This window comes from Balaenoptera physalus (genome assembly GCF_965194825.1).
Source record: "Balaenoptera physalus genome assembly, chromosome: 3".
Classification (NCBI taxonomy): domain Eukaryota; kingdom Metazoa; phylum Chordata; class Mammalia; order Artiodactyla; family Balaenopteridae; genus Balaenoptera; species Balaenoptera physalus.
Window position 1 is genome coordinate 32,332,045 of NC_138890.1, and position 18,157 is coordinate 32,350,201.

At 34.4% G+C, this 18,157-nt stretch overlaps 1 protein-coding gene across 2 annotated transcripts in view; it reads right to left on the minus strand.

The window, feature by feature from the left end:
- LOC309658213 (teneurin-2-like) overlaps nucleotides 1–18,157 on the minus strand; it is a 1,589,229-nt gene that overhangs the window by 1,316,937 nt on the left and 254,135 nt on the right. For both annotated transcript variants that reach the window (XM_082456602.1, XM_082456603.1), the window contains one exon: nucleotides 6,619–6,719. The gene's annotated coding sequence lies outside the window, so the exon portion shown is untranslated. The remainder of the gene's footprint in view (nucleotides 1–6,618; nucleotides 6,720–18,157) is intronic.

Sequence of the window (18,157 nt, forward strand, 5' to 3'; positions counted from 1 at the left end):
GGTCAATACCCTCTATAGATAAGGTTAACAGGAATGATAAGAATGTCTCTTTGTCCCTATCTGGTCATAGTCTATTCAGAACAATAAAGGAGCATCCAGTACCTAGGAAATAAGATGGAGATTCTAAATACCATGGAAAGCTTTCTCTGTATTCCATTATGTTTATTTATGGACATGACTACCATATTATATTAGGGTGGGATAGGACTGCTGGGACAGGATTTAGATGATTATTGTAAATTTGGAAATTATCAAAATTTTATGACAGTTTCTATGTGTGATGCATCTTTACTCTGGGCCATTGTATAACTTCTAAGTTATGGTGAATGTCAAGAGGACACTAAAATAGCCCAAGATTCCACTAACGAGATTATCTCCCTCTGCCATATTATTAATTTATATTACTTAAGGGCCTGCAGGGGAAGAGCTAAAGGGAAGGGTTGGAGGAGGAAGAGGATGGACCCTTGCTGACTGATTGACAAGGAGTTAGTTCTGAGTTCTACCACAAATATGCTTTGGTTATTTTAATTCATCTTTGAATTGCCCTCTTGTCAGCTTTTTATCTTTATTTATCATTTGGGAAACTTTCATCTAAAGGGAATTTGTAGTTATTTGACATGTACACAACTTTCTATATATATTTAAGCTATCTGATCACTCAAAAGCACTCTTCCCTCTTGTTAAGTTACAAAATTTCACAAGTATTGATGTATTAAACTCACTTTTCCAATAATCTGTGAAAAAGGAAATAGTCCTAAAATTTAAAGCATTAAAATGAATTGATCATGTATCATAAATATGAATGGTTTTATCCAACAGTATATTGTAATAGAAGAGTTGTGGGGAGGCTTTGAGAGTGACTGAAGCTCTGGAAAACTCCACTGATAATGGGAGCAAGGGAGTAAATTTCAGGAACTTCCCAATAATATTGGCTGGGGAAGTGCTACAGAAACTGCTGTAGACAATAAAGTGAAATAGGACGTCTCACAAGACAGAGAAGAAATAAGTAAAAACAAAAACAGTTGACCTTAAATAACTGAAAAGCCATACATGTGTTATGTCTAAAATAAAATGGGACCAAGTTGAAGAAAACAAAACTTTATTTTCTAAAAACCCTTTCATATCTAAATTGTTAAAGGTATTCTTCTTTAGAACATGAAGCAAAAGCCAGAACATTGAATGACAAAAATTAAATGCCTCTTTAATTGGTTATTTAAATAAACACTGATTTGGCAAAAATTTAATTAAAGGGAATAGTTGCTTATACATACACATAATATTTATTTCTGATAATTCTATAGTGATATAATCAGTAAAATAATACTCATAATAATTCCATTTTTGCTAGATCATTTTTTAATGACAGGAATTCAATAAAAACATTTTGCATTCAGTACTTAAATTTATTTTCACAGTATCAAGTATAATAAGTCTTACTTGTTTACTAACTGTAGTGGCTTGAATAGTATTCCCCAAAAGATATGTTCAAGTCTTGACCCCCACTACCTGTGAATGTGATCTTATTTGGAAATAGGGTCCTTGTAGATATAATTACAGTAAGGATCTAGTAGAGATGAGATCATCCTGGATTTAGGGGTCCATGTATCCAATGACTAGTATCTTTACAAGAGAAAAGAGAGTGAGATTTGAGACACAGAGACAAAGAGAAAAGAAGGCCACATTAAAAATCCATGTGAAGACAGAGGCAGAGATTGGAACTATATTATACAGATACAAGCCAAGGAATACCAAAATGTGCCAAGACGATAGGCGATAGGCATGAAATAGATTCTCCCTCAGAACCTCCCAAAGGAACCCACACCCAGAACTATAAAAAAATAAATTTCAGCTGCATAAAGCCACCAAGTTTATGGCAATTTATTATGGCAGCCCTAGGAAACAAATACTCTGACATATAACTGCTAATTGCCTGGTATTCTTCTTATTAAATCATATGCTAATCACAGCTGAAGTTGTCAGGAACTATGTATCTCCAGCTTGTATGAAGAAGGTTACAAGTGCTAGACAGAAGGCCTTTGGGCTGGTCTTGATAGTTTCTTAGTGAAGACAGACCAGGTCAGACAGTTTTGGTTTCACCCCCACTCTACCGGTAATCAAATGAAAACTAGGAAATTAAGTTATTTGACTAAGGTCAATAAGCATCTTAATGCTAAAATTGGAAAAGCCCCAGTACATGTCTCCATGAAAAAAGTTTCCCTCCCCCCTAATGACATACACACACAAATATATCTTACCAAGTACCTAAATATGAACTACTAGCCTGATAAAATATTTCATAGTATTTGCCTATGTGCAAAGTAAAAAAAAAAAAAAAGTTACTAGAGTTAGTGAGTTGTTTTACATTTTTATTAAAAAGTCAATATATACACACACACACACACAAACTGATAATGTTCCTCTTACCAGAAATATGCAGTAGGATAAAAAATTCTAAAAATTTAGAATAGTATCAAATATATCAATTGCCTAAGAAAGTTTCTAAGAAATAATATACAAGGAACAGAAGACCCCAAAATATTTTGAGTTAGATTAAACCAAAATAAAATAAATGGAGAAAAATATTATGTTCATGGACTAAAAAGATTCAGTATTGAAAAGATGTCAATTACACCAGTTTGATTTGTAGATTCAATGCAATCCCAATCAAAATCCCAACAGTCTTCTGTGTGTGTATGTGTGTGGTATGTGTGTGTGAGAGAGAGTTTTCAAACTAATTCTAAAATTTATATGGAAATACAAAGTGCCAATAATAGACAAGATAGTCTTGAGGGAGACAAGAAGGAGGGAAGATTTGCTCTACTGGATGTTAAGACTTATCATAATACTAATATATCTAAGAGAGTTTGGTATTTGTTTAATTTTCATATAGACCAATGGATCATTATTAGAAGTTCAGAACAAATCTTTATCTTTATGGGCACTATTTATGACAAAGGTGGTATTGCTGATGCAGAACAGTGAGGAAAAGACAGTTATTTCGATAAATGGTGTTTGTCCAATTATAACTCGATGTGGAAATATGACAGTCAAATAAAATTTGACTCCCACTTAACTCTACACACAATAGTCAATTCCAAGTGGATTGCAGACCTAAATTTGAAAGGTGCAACAGTATGCTTCCCAAACAATATTAGGAGACTATTTTCATGGTCTGGATGAGTAGGGATCTAGCTGTTAAATGGTAAGCAGTAACTATAAGCAAAAGATTGATAAATTAAACTACATTAACTGAAAAACCTATTTACCAGAAGATACCATCAAAAGAATAAAAGGCAAGCTACAGAATGGGAGAATGTATCCGTAACATAAAACTGACAATATATCAGTACAAAAATGACATGCAATCCAAGAGAAAAATAAAAAGATCAAGTGACTTGGGGATTCTGTGGTGGCGCAGTGGTTAAGAATCACTCTGCCAATGCAGGGGACATGGGTTCGAGCCCTGGTCCAGGAAGATCCCACATGCCGCGGAGCAACTAAGCCTGTGTGCCACAACTACTGAGCCTGCGCTCTAGAGCCCGCGAGCCACAACTACTGAAGCCCGCGTGCCTAGAGCCCGTGCTCCGCAACAAGAGAAGCCACTGCAATGAGAAGCCCACACACCACAACGAAGAGTAGCCCCCGCTCACCACAACTAGAGAAAGCCTGCGTGCAGCAACGAAGACCCAACACAGCCAAAAATAAATAAATAAAATAAATAAATTTATAAAAAAAAAAAGATCAAACAACTTGAATGATACTTCACACACAGGAAATGATAAACATATACAAATGGGCTTAGCCTCATCAGCAATCAGGGAATTGCAATTTAAAATTATAACAGGATGTCACCCTACACCCATCAGAGTGACTAATGTGAGACTTACAAGGCTTAGTGTTGGAGAGGATGTGATATACCTGGAACTCTTATAGTGTTGGTGGTATTGTACATTGATAGAGCCACTTTTGAAAACTGTTGGGCATTGTCTTCTAAGGTTGACCAAATACATTTCCTATACCTAATACAGGCGTAACTGAAATACTCACATATGCCCAAAAGACACATACAAGAGTATACAAGGATGTTCAGTTTTACTTGCAATAAACAAAAGTTGGACAAAACCCAAATGTCCATCTGCACTAAAAGTGATAAGTAGTATATTCATACACTATTCCTTTGTATTTCAAAGTAGACTTCAAGGAAAATAACTGAAATATAATTATATGCAATAACATGGATAAATCACATAAACATAATACTGAGCAAAGAAGTCAGACACAAAAAGTGACATGTGCATGATTCCAGTTATATAAAATTCAAAAGCAAATAAAACTAGAGTGTTAGAATTCAAGGCAATGTCTACCTTTAAAGAAGAAGAAGGGGGCCAAGTATCAAGAAGAGCTTTGAGAGTACTGTCAATATCCTACCTTTTGACCAACATGGTGGATACACGGTATTCACTGTGTGATAACTCATTGAGCTATATGTTTACTGGCATTTTTCTGCATGTGTATTATAATTAAATATAAATGTAAAAGATTGAAAAAATACGTAAGGTAAATACAAAGCAAAGCAAACCAGTATAATTTTCTTACCATCAGACAAAACATATTTTGAGGCAAATGGAATAACTGGAGAGAAAGAAGACATACTTACTTGTCTTTGTATATGTTACATTTGAAATATTTATTATACCTTCAAACAGAAATGTTGAGGAGCCAGCCAAATACAAGAGTATAAAATTTATGGCAAAAGCTAGTACAGGAACTAGCTTCCAACTAGAGTTTCTCTATCAGCATATAGAAAGCATTCACAGCCCTGGGACTAGATGAGCTCAGCCAGGTGGACACATTATCAATACAAAAGAAGCCCAATGACAGAGTCATGGAGTATTGCTTGTTAAAGAAGGAAGAGACAAATGAGGTGAAATTATCCAAACTTCATGTTCATAAGCAAATAGAGTGTGAATTTGCCCCAAGTGTTGCTAACACTTCCACTTGGGCAATTTTTAATACATTTTTCAGATCTGCATTTGGAGGGCAATTTGATATGCCAGGTTCCAGTGTCTAATACGGCTGTACCATGTTGAAGTTGGGATTTTTCCAGTCACTCCTCCCTGGTCTTACAATCAGCAGAATGTCAGGAACATACACTGTTCCTAGAATGTCCTTGTCTTTTTCCCTACCCAGATATGCCTTCATTATTGAACCTCAAGCTCCTCAGAAACAACATGCCACACTCAGTACTTAACCCCCTCCCACATGCCCTGGAAAGTCTTTCTGTCCTGTGTATTGTGTTTCAAAGTAATGTATAAATACCAGGTTGGGATGAATACCAGCACTCTCAAACCACATCTGTGACACATGTAATGGGATAGCTGCAAGGTGTCTGTGTTCTGTGTTGGGCTGATATTAAGTCTTTGAATCAGAAGGCAAAGGTGTGAAGTGACTTCTTATCTGTTTCTAGTCATCTGTGATTTTATGAGGGGAAGCCTAGGTAGATATTTCTTTTGCCAGATTCCCTGGCATTATATTTAATGTGATTCCTACTGGATTACTGATTAAAAAGATTTTATAAATACTTAAGACTTTGATATTTACCCTTATTCTTACCCATGCTAATTTACTGCTTCTCAACTTCTGTTTCATATTTTCTCACTTGAAATTGTCCTGGACTTCATTTCTACCAAGTGCTGTCAAATAGGGCTTGGCAAACAGAGGCCTTTGTTTATGTCACATCTGGTTCCTCACTCAGAAGGGGAGTAAGCACAAGTTAAATGTAATTTATAAATTAAATAAGAAGGAAAAACTGCTAAATTGAGAAGATGAACAGTATTGCCTCTTATGAAAGAAAATGTACACATTGTCCCTGTGATTCGTTTTTGATCTCACAGATGTGCAACAGACAGAAAATGCTTTACCAATCACTGAGACATAGGAAAGGTGATCGCATCAATAGGATATATGACTAGGCCCCTGTGGTCTGATGGAGATGCAAGACCTGGTGTCTGTCTAGGTCCTGCTATCAAACAGCCGCATGACCTTAGGCTGGCAGCACAGCCTCCCTGAGCCACATACATTTAGAAACAAACAACCTCTAAAGATAACCCAAAAAGAGTTTTGTGTGTGAGTACTGAATATGATAAAAGATATAAAATGATTCCAGAAACCATAAACAGTGTTAAAATATTGTTAATAACAATTAACTTGATTACGATGACCATTTTTGGACAACATGTAGGCATCATGTTAACCAAGTAATATAGCCAAGCCTCTCAAGACCAGTCTAAATAATTATAGTGAATAACTACCGTTTTTTTTCTCTCCAGCATCTATTAACAACTTTCCTTCTAATAACCCTTCAGTGTTCCTCCAGAGGCCGCTCCCCTTTCCCCAAGTTCTCCTCCTGAAGTTAACTTTACACTAGCTTAATCACTTGGCTATACAGAATGTCTCCAGAATGAGCTTGTGACTAAATCACAGCCAGGGGGACACAATTTCGGATGGAAAACTGAACTAAGACTTTCCTTTTTTTCCCACCACATGAGAACCTGAAAGACTGTTATCACAGAAACAACTGGGAACTCTCTCATACCCAGGTAGAAAAACAGAACTTACCCAGAAGAAGTAGCAATGAAGGATTGATCCTGGGATACAGCATGAATTCTGAATTGTGAATCGAGGTGCACCTGAATCTGACACTTAAACCAGAAGGATTCCTAATGGATAGAGAAGGGTAGAGGTGATATCAATATTCCGTATCACTTACGAAGAACCTGTAGCTCAGAAATGTTAAGTAATTTTTCCAAATGCCATCTGTGTGTGTATAATATATATACATATACATATACATACATACATATATGTGTGTGTGTATGAAGATCCAGTTACTGAAACAGAACTGGAATTTGAATTCCCGAGCCTATTTTGGGCTCTCTACCTACATGTGGGTAATTTATTGGTCCCTAAATATTTGTGTGTGAGTATGTGTGTGGGTGCTTGTGTATTCTATATTGAAGATCAGCTTTGTTGCAATGACAGAATTTAAACACTGTTTATCACTTTGGGAATGTTCTCCAAGGAGAAGAATCCTAGAAATAAACAGGATGATTTTTTTTTCCCTTTTGAATAAGTGGAATCTCTTCATTTAAACACACACAATGTTTATTTACATGGCATTTACCCTAAATTTAATATGAGACCTTTAAAGAACATAAGCTCTGAGATATGATGGTGTGTGCTAAAAATACATTTGCAATTTCATATTTATATGTAAATATATATACCTTCAAACAGTCATTTTATGGGACACTCGGAATATATATTGTACTTATCATATTTGAATTTAAGATATCAGAAATTTGTTGCTTGTTAAACATTAAGGGCCTTTTTTTTTAAGAGTTCTAGAAAGTTGTTACTTTCTAAATGCTTGAGACCAGGCCAGGCCAATGTTGCACGTTTAAATGTTCTAAAATGTTGAGTGTAATTTAAACAATATTTAAGTAAAAAGTATCAGTCTTGAGTCCATCAGCACTTGTATTGATTGTGATTTACAGATTACTAATGTGATACCTCTCTCTGAGAATCTGTTCACTGTCTCCAGGTGAGACATAATTGCTTGTGAGTTAAAAACAATACTGTCTAACTCACCATACTTTTTTGAATGACAGTAACACTGTGAGGTAATAAAGAGCCACCAAACAATGAAATCATCAGATGTTTTTGACTGATTTCCCTGAAAGATCTAAATGTATAGGTATCACACAGGAAAGGTCCTTTGTGGACCATGAGATACACAACCTTCTGTGTCCAAACTACACATCTACATCAGGTAAACCTTCCTAAATCTCTACAGGAGCAAGCTCTGGCATTTAAAAGGATACTTTTTAAAGAGGAAGGCTGTGATTGTCAGAGCTACTGAAGGCTGTTCTTCTCAGGATCATAAGTCAATAATCTGAAGAGAGGTTTATAGTTTAGATGTTGGGTATCAATTGCTTCTGTCAACATTGTATTTGCCAGGAAAATCTGTCAAGTAGATATGATAATGTGACAGTTCTAAGCATTGTCTTATATGTCAAAAAAAAAAAAAAAAAAAAGGTATGGACGAATAGCAGTATTGTATCCTTAGAAAATATAGAAAAAGAAGAAGAAACACAAAGGAGAAAACTTTAATGCCTGTTGGATTAGTTTTTTTGCACAATAAAAGCACAGTCGATATTATTCAATTATTCAAAGGAGAGTGAAAAGTATAAGAAGGGCCCTAACAAAGCGCTACCCTCATGCTAGTGCATAGACACTGGTAGCTACTGAAAATAGTCTTGAATGAACAGATGTTTCCTCTAGTCTCTGACCTTGTAAAAGTGAGTTTGTCAACAAAAGACCAGGATGCCACTCGTTGTGTATATATAGACAAAAAATATGGGGAATGACGAGCATCTAAAATGTCATCACCTACTAGTTTAGGCTTCAAGTAACAGAAAACCTAACTAATATTTGTTCTAGTAATCTGTAATTGTCTCACTTTGAAGAAATATGAAAAAGGCAATTGTGGGATTGGTCCGACAGTGTCCTGTTTTGTTCTTATTGGATTTTCACTGAGGGCTTATGTCAGAGTCACACTATAGATGTCACAGTCTCAGAATCATATCGTCTCACCAGTGATCTAAGCACAGAGGAAGGGGCAAGAATAGGAATTTACTTTTTATCAAAGGAAAACCTTTTGTTGAAATCCAAAAAATTGCCATTTACATTCTATTGGTCATAACGTCACTGGGCACCCTGAATTAGGAAAGAGGCTGGAATGTGAATATCAACAAAGAGATGGTCATACCTTGCTTGTCTAATTATCATTCAGTCCTTTGTGCTGGGTACATTGCTGTACTGAACAAGACTGGGGGACTCAGCAAAAATGAAGGGACACATGACAGTTGGATAGGCAGTAGCAGTCTCTGACAGTTACCAAGGAGCTACTAAACTACTACTTTCTCTTTTCCGTTATATCTCATACATCTCACCTAGCCTGTTCATGGAATTGGCCTAAACTCTCAACTTTATAACTTGTACATAGGAAGGGAAAAGATGAGAATAAGAATGCATGCATAATCTCTTTTTCTTAACTGATTCACACCACGTTTTTTGGGGATAAATTTGCATATAAGGAGACTACAGTGGGTTGAATGGTGGTCCCAAAAACAATGTGCCCACATTCTAATTCCCAGAAATTGTGAGTTTGTCCTTGTTTGAGAAAAAGAGTCTTTGCAGATGTAAGGGTCTTGAGTCAAGATCATCCTGGATTATCTAGGTGAGCTCTAAAGCTAAGAACATTTATTTTATGAGAGACACAAAGGGGGGATTTGACAGAAGGAGAGGAGGCAATGTGACCCCAGGGCAGAGATTGGAGTGATGCAGCCACAAGCCAAGAAACATTGGAGACACCAGAAGCTGGAAGAGTCAAGGAAAGCAGTCTTTCCTAGAGCCTTCAGACAAAGCACAGTCCTGCTGACACTTTTATTTCAGACTTCTCGCCTCCAGAACTGTGAGAGGATAAATTTCTCTTGTTTTAAATCAGCAGTTATTCCTTTCCTCCTTCCTTTCTTCATTCTCTCTCCCTCTCTCTCTCCCTCTTTTTTGTACTGGTATTACAGTTTGTATTAAAGTTAAATAATCTATTTAACTCTGGAAGAACTGTCAGTAAATATCTGGTCCTGATGACTTTATATGTGGGATAATTTTGTTGTCTTATACATTTACTTGTTACAGGCTTTACGGTTTTACTTGTTTCAGTTTTGATAAGGTATGTATTCTAAGAATTTACTTAAGTGTTCAAATTTGTTAATGTAAGGCTATTCTTTTTTATTTCTTAAATCTGCATTGTATCTGTAATTATGTCTCCTGTCATGTACAAAAGTAATCAGTTTTTTTTTTTTAATTGATCTTAGCAAAGGTTTGTATAACTTTTATTAGCTTTTTCAAAAAAACAATGTTCGGCTGCTTGATCCTCTGTAATGTGTTTTTATTTTTCTTTCATTCATTTTATTCTTATCCTTATTATTTCTTGCCAACTACTTTATTTAGATGTACATGTTGTTCTTTTAATAACTTTTTACTCTGCTCATTAACTTTTGTCCTTTCTTCTTTATCTAATTCGATAACCTGAAGTCTATAAATCTCCTTCAAATTACTTACTTCATGTTCTGTTCTGAAATTTTGGTGTGTAGTATGTTTATTATCATTTAGTTCTAAAAATTTGTAAAATTGATTATGATTTCTTGTTTGACCTATTAATTAATTATTTGGAAGATCTGTCTTTGTTTTTGTCTGTTTGACTTAATATGTGGGAGAAATGTGTTAAAATATGCAAGCAGATTGTGAGACTTGTTGGTTTTGCCCCCAAAACTGTCATTATTTGCTTACTGTATTTGAGACTATTCTATTAGAATCATATAAGTTTACAAGTGCTATATCTTCATCATGAATCAAACTTTTATTACATGAGTCCTTATTATATACACTGAGTCCTTCTCAAGTCCTGGGAATATTTCCTAGTTTAACATTCTAGCTCTACCATTTAATATCTGTATGGAAAGCTTATTTAAACTTTTTGATAATAACAACTGGTTAAAAAAAAAGATTAATAGGAAATGGGAATGGGCATTAGCATGTAAAGTGCTAAGATTAAGCCTGGGACAAGGTAAACATTATGTAAACATTTGCCATGATGATGAGGAGGAGGAGGAGGAGGAAGATAATGATTGACATGGCATATGATGAAAACAATTATTCTAACCTTTCAGTGTGAGTATTATAAGTAGCATATAGCTGGTTTTTGTTTTGTTGTTCACTCTGTCAATTTTAATTTTCCAGCTAATACATGTAATCCATGACATTTATTTGAATATTAATCTGTTCTGGCTTATTTCTACCATCTTTGTACTTTCTTTCTCATTTTTGTTTAACTTTTTTTTTTTTCCCCCACCATCTCTCTTCCCCACTTCCTGCTCTTTAGGATTAACTGCTTGTTTCTTAATCAATTTATTTTGCTGATTTGCAAGTTACATATTCTACTTCTATTATTCTAGTAATTTCCTGGAACACTTACCTTAAAGTAAAAATAAAAAAAATTAACCAACATCTTAACTATTAAAAATAAAATGACCTGAGAATATTTTCTCTCTCAGTACCACATTCTGATTTACATATTTTCAATACTTTAATGTCACAGATTAGCTAATATTACATATCAGTTGATAAAAATAATGTGTTTTCTTTTACATTTGCTTATAAATATCTATTCCTCTGGATCAGTATTTCTTCTTATATCTCATACTTCAGGATTATTTTTCTTCTTTCTGAAGTTCAAACTTTAGTAATTACTTATTTGTGTTATGGTGTTAAATTTTCTCAGTTTATCTTAAATATCTTTATTTTATCTTTCTTCTTGAAAGACAGTTTTCTTTTTAAACCTGTGTATGTTGACAGTCATTTTCTCTCAGCACTTTAAATATATTTTTTTGCTATCTCTTTGGCTTCCATAGTTATTGTTAAAAGATCTGTGGTATGTCTAATAAGTGTTTCTATTTAGTAAACCATAGACATTTAAAAACATCTTCTTCTTATTTTGATGTGTTATGGATTTCCTGTTAATAGTCTTACATCTCTTACAAGATCCTGAGAATTCTCAGACATTATCTATTCAGATAGAGCTTTTACTTTTTTTTCTTCTCTATTTATAGGATTCTGGTTAGATATCTTTGAGACCTTTCTTTTTTTTCCTCCATATTTTTTTTTGCTTTTTCAATTTTTGCTCTCCTTTTCTCTCTGGCTAGATTTTGGGAAATTCCCTTAGATCTGTCTTCCAATTATCTAAAATCCCACTTCACTTATATCTAATCTCTCATTTACCCTATATACTTTTTATTTTCAAATATTTTTCACCTAGATTTGTATTTTATTTATGTTTTCCATTTTCAAGGGAATCTCATTTTCTGACAACCTTTACTGTTTTCTCATTTTGGACGCTATTGTTTTTCAAAGCATTTTATATTTTGTAGTTTAATTATGTCTATTCACTCCCATTCATGGGCATTGCTCCTTTGGGTATTTAATGGTCTTAAGTGGTGATCTTATTTTTGTTTGAGCTTATTTTCAGGAATCCTAAAGACCTAAAAAGTAATGCTTTCTTCTAGATGAGCTTTGTGTTTACTTCAGCCGGAAGTCAATGAGTGCTATTTTCTTGGTACTCCTTGAGTATACCTTGAGGATACCTGCCTAAAGAAATAGTCTCTGTTTCAACTGTCCCACCATGCTGGAAGACAAAGAGTTTGTTCTCTGAAATCTGCACTGCTTTAGGCATGCTTCCTCCGATTAAATCTATCATATCTTCATGAATCTGTTTTAAGATTTATGATTTTTTTGTAGATGTATGGTAGAGAGGACCAATAAAGTTTTCCATTACTTTGTGCAAGCCCAGCAATATACTAATCATATATGTTGTCATTTCCATTTCCAGGTAAGATCTAGATATTTTATTATAAAAGGACTTCTCTGATTATCTAGTCTGCCATATTATTAGAAGACATCCATACTACTACTTTCCTACTATTATTTAACTTAACTGAATTAGGGAAATAATTTTTATAAGATTTTTTTTTTTTGATGTGGACCATTTTTAAAGTTTTTATTGAATTTGTTACAATATTGCTTCTGTTTTATGTTTTGGTTTTTTGGCCACGAGGCATGTGGGATCTTAGCTCTCCAACCAGGGATCGAACCCGCACCCCCTGCATTGGAAGGCGAAGTCTCAACCATTGGACCGCCAGGGAAGTCCCAATTAGGGAAATAATTTTATTTGATATTCTATGGCTCTAAACTAGCAATGTAATTCTACTAGTATATTTCCTACACCCACATTTGCATATGCTAAAAAAAAAAATCTGTATTTCTGAAGTTCAATATTATGACATTATACACTATGTTATGATAGACATATTTTCTTAGGATGATATGAGAAAGGAAAGACTATGGTTTGCTCAGAATTGGAGACTCAAACTCATATTAATGCAGGGACAAAATAATTAATGAGTACAACTCGTCTAGCATTAACCTGGCCAAGACACAGCCTTTCCATAGCAGGGGAGCCAGTACTTCATTCCAATTAGTTTCTGCTATGGGAACGTGGTACCAATTTTGCAGTTTTCGAATTATTTTTTAAGATAGACTTGATTTCTAATTTTGTTTTAATAAGTCCCACTGTTTGTATGCATTAACAGCTCATTCCATGTATTTGAAAATATCACATTGAGCAAAGAAAATGAGGAGTTTTACTTAGACTGCAGTCAAAGATTATTTATCTATAATATTAATATTTTAGAACTTTGAGGATCCTTAGAAGTCATCTGTGTAATGTATACATTTCACATATGACATACCTAAAGTCCAGCTATGTTGGAAAAACTGCAAGTCATACCACCATTTGCTCAAATGTCAAAATTCTTTTCAGCACTTTGGAATACTGACTAATTCAGTCTTCTTTCAAAGCTCTAGGATCCAGCTCAGCAGAGCAAGCAAAATGAGAGATAACTGCATAAAAATTCCCATCACCACCGTGTTCTTAAAAACTTCTGTTTGTACCACATATTTTGCTGTTTAATTTAAATGCACAACAACCACAGTGTGTATAGATATGTCTGCTGCAAAGATATTATTTAAAACAAACACAAAAATTTTAGTCCGTAAGTCTATACATCTAATATAATCCTAGGATATCATGTATTACTAACTGACAAGACTGTAGTGAATGATGTTCATTACTAAAGATCCTTGGGGACACCAGACATGTCAACAATACACAGTTGGTTTCATTTCATGAACTTTACCAAGTCTTAAGATCAGCAAGGTTTCTAAGATTCCTCTAAATCCCCTATTGGAATTTGAAATATATACAAAGTCATACTCTTTGTGTGACTGTATGATCAATATGAATTGTAATTCCTCATTAACTGGACTTGAAAGAACTTACACAACTCAATAACAACAACAAAAACCCCCCAAAATCCAATTTAAAAAACTGGAAGAAGAACCTAATAGATATTTTTCCAAAGAAGACATCCAAACAGCCAACAGGTACATGAAAAGGTGCTCAACATCACTATTCATCAGGGAAATGCAAATCAAAACCACAATGAGATACTACCTAATAGCTATTAGAATGGCTGCCATCAAAAAGACAAAAAATAACAAGTGTTGGCAAGGATGTGGAGAAAAGGGAAAACTTGTTCACTCTTGGTGGAAAGGTAAATTGGTGCAGCCACTATGGAAAATAATGTGAAGGTTCCTGAAAAAATTAAAAAAAAAACAGAACTACCATATGATCCAGTAATTTCACTTCTGGATATATGTATCCAAAGAAAATGAAAATAGGATATCAAAGAGATATCTACACTCACATGTTCACTGCAGTATTATTCACAATAGCCAAGATATGGAAATGACCTAAGTGTCCATCAATGAATACATGCATAAAGAATGTGTGGTGTATATACACAATGGGATATTATTCAGCCATGAGAAAAAAGAAAATCTTGATATTTGTGATAATATGTAGGAAATTTGAGGGCATTATGCTAAGTGAAATGAGCCAGACAGAGAAAGACAAATGCTGCATGGTATCACTTATTTGTAGAACTTAAAAAAATAATATATATATATATATGTGTGTATGTGTGTGTGTATGTGTATATATATATATAAATATATATCTTTTATCTTTGATAAAAGGATAAAAGCTTTTAGCTATAAGATGAATAAGGTCTGAGGATCTAATGTAAAACATGGTGACTATAGTTGATTATACTGTATTATATAACTGACATTTGCTAAGAGGAAAACTTAATGTTCTCATAAAAATATACATATGGTGATAGATATGTTAATGAACTAGATGGTGGAAATCCTTTCACAATTTATATGTATATCAAATCACCATGATGCATAATTTAAATATCTTACCATTTTAATTGTCAATAATACTCAGTAAAGCTGAAAAAATTGAATATTCATAAATTTAACAAGTCAGTCAGCTACAATGGGTAGACATAATAGTAGGCACAAAAGAGGGAGATATCATGATCTGGTGAAAAAATAATGAACCATAACTTAGGAACTCAAAGTTCAGCTTTTATGTTGTTCAAAGATTATGTATCTTGACCAAGCCATATAAACAACACAGATTTCAAATGGTTATATGATGCCATGTGCCTTGAATCATATAATGAATAGAGCAGAAAAACCTCACATATAGAAAGTGATTAACAAATGTTAGGTAAAATCATGAAAGACTCTTTATGAATGTTCTCTCATTTATTTTTAATAGCATGGGGAAGATGTTATTATTTTCCCATTTTATAGACAAGAAAACCAAGGCTCAGAGAGAATAATTCATTTGCCAATTGTCCCACTAAGATATAACAGAGGTGGGTATGAACCTAATTCTTAATTCCAGAGTCCATGTTTTTTTTTTGTTTTGTTTTTTCTTTTTTAATACTATGACCTTTGGCTACAGAGTATAATGTATTAGATGGTATTTAAATGCCAAATGACTGATGATAAGCAATAAATGATGTAAAAAAGGGAAAGTACTAATCAATGAAATCTTCACAGAGGAGGTGGAATTTTCCTTGAAGAGGAGAAAAAGATGGAAGGATTTGGTTTAATAATAGTAAAAAGAATCGCAAAGCAGGACACATGATGTGTATCAGGTTGTATTTTGCAAAAATGACATTGGCAATATTGCCAGTTTGGGAGTTTCCATCCTCTCCCAGAACCTTGACATTCCCTGTCAAGAGGTGAATTCTATTTCTTCTCTCCTTGAAACTCACTCCAACGTTGTGACTGCTTTAACAAATAAAATAAAAAGAGAAGTAAAACTGTTAGAAGCTTTTCCTTCATATATGTGTTATATGGCATGCTAGAGTTCTCCAGAGAAACAGAACCAATAGGATGTATGGATATACAGAAAGAAAAATTTATTTTAAGGAATTGGATCACCTGAGTCTGAAATCTGCAGGTCAGGCAAGCAGGTTAGAAACCCAGGGAAAAATGAATGCTGCAGTTTTGTGGGGTTTTTTTTTGTTTTTTGTTTTTTGTTTTTAATGCCACAGTTTTGAGACCAAAGGCAGTTTGCAGGCAGAATCCTTTCTTCCTTTGGGGACCTCATTTTTTTCTCTTAAGTTCTTCAACTGACTAGATGAGGCCCACCCATGTTATGGAGAGTAATCTGCTTTACCAAAGTCTACTGATTTAAATGTTAATCACACTTAAAAACTACCTTCACAGCAACATCTAGACTGGTGTTTGACCAGACAAATGAGTACCATAGCCTAACCAAATTGACAAACAAAATTAACCAAAACACATGAGCTGAGTAAATATCACATCAACACAATTATATAATGAAAATCAATTTGAGACTTATGGCAATTAAATAATTTGGCTGAATCTAAACTTTGATATTTTTACTTTGGTTATTAGGGCTTGAAGTATTTCATTAGTATCCATTTTCAGAAATGTATGTATATATGTCCACCTAATAAAATCTATGATTACATCTGTCTTTAAATGATAATCAAGACAATATATTTTCAAAGGATAACCTCATTTAACAAAACAATTCCAAGAAAGTAGTCATCAGCTCCTATCCTAAGACTCCCAGGGAAGTGTTCTACTAATATCAAGGACTTTGTGTTCTTATCTAGTTTAGAATATGGTTTGTCCTTGGATGTTACGGAAATCAGTCATTAACAAGAGAGCTTTGAAAGGACTGCTGAAACTTTGAAGTAGTTTCTTGGCAGATTACACAGTTGTTATGAATGTGGACTCTGCTGCCACAGACCTGATTTTGCCCTGTAGTAGCTGTGTGATCTTGGACAAGTCTCTTAACCTTTCTGAGAATAACAGTTCTCATTTGTAGAAGGATGTGATTTGAATACTTACCTCACTGAGTTGTTGTAGGGATTAAATGGGATTATGTAGACAAAGAGCTAGGCATAGTACTTGGAACAAAGTAAGTGTTCAATAAGTATCAAATGCTAATAAAAAATAACGATTCATGATTGTAGGTAGGCAGCTTCCAAGAACATTACGCTATTTTTTTAAAGTTCTGGAATTAAATGCCTGTATGAGAACCTAACAAATAGATATAACAAGGATATATGTATCTTTTTCATTCTTTCCTCCATTTGAAATTATTATAGAGTACTAGACACTGTTTTCAATCCCAAGAATTTATTGGTGAAGAAAAAAGGCACAGTGTTAACCTTCATGAGCTTACTGTTTAGTGAGTAGAAAATGATAATAAATAAATGGAAGCATGTGAACGCATATTGTGGTAAGTGCTCTGTGGAAACCAGCAGGTCGAAGCAGAGTCCTACCTGGATAGGGAGATACAAATGAAGACACAAATACGAGCAAGGCCCTTGCTATTTGGGCCCTCACAGACAGTGGTAGGGATTATTCATTTTCTAAGAGGTGCAAAAGAAAGCCATTTCATGATTTTAAGCAGATGTAATCTGAGTTATATGGTTTTAATAATGTCTTTGGTTCCTGTGTGGAAAAGAGCTTCTAAGGGAGACAAGGAACCAGAGAAACCAACAAGGGAATGAAGTTGCAGTAAAAAGTGAACATACGTGTAGGATAATGGAGATTAGGAGAAATTGATTGATTTGAGGGATAAGTTATAAATCATAGGAGTGCTGATAGATTAGATACAGGAGGTGGGGTGGTAGCAATGAAAACAGAACAAATTAAAGCATGATTCTAGGCTTCTCTAGAAGCTTGGGGAGATGTTGACACAAACTGACATAAATAAGACTCAGAAAAAAACCTGACTTTTCTTTTTGGGGGGTTAATAATCAAGAGCGTTTGGGAACATATTGTGGAGTGTAAGGAAGACAGCCGAGTAGAAACACAAAGCAGATAGACATCTTGGGCACATACAAGAGGCTTATACTCTAAGTAGAACTTCTGATTCCTCAGCCTATGTTTGGCACATAAGGTCAGAGAAGCTAGGGGAAAAAAGGAAGAGCGAGAAAAGAAGAGACACGGGTATATTAGTTTCCTAAGGTTCTCATAACCAATTACTACAAACTGGGTAGCCTAAAAC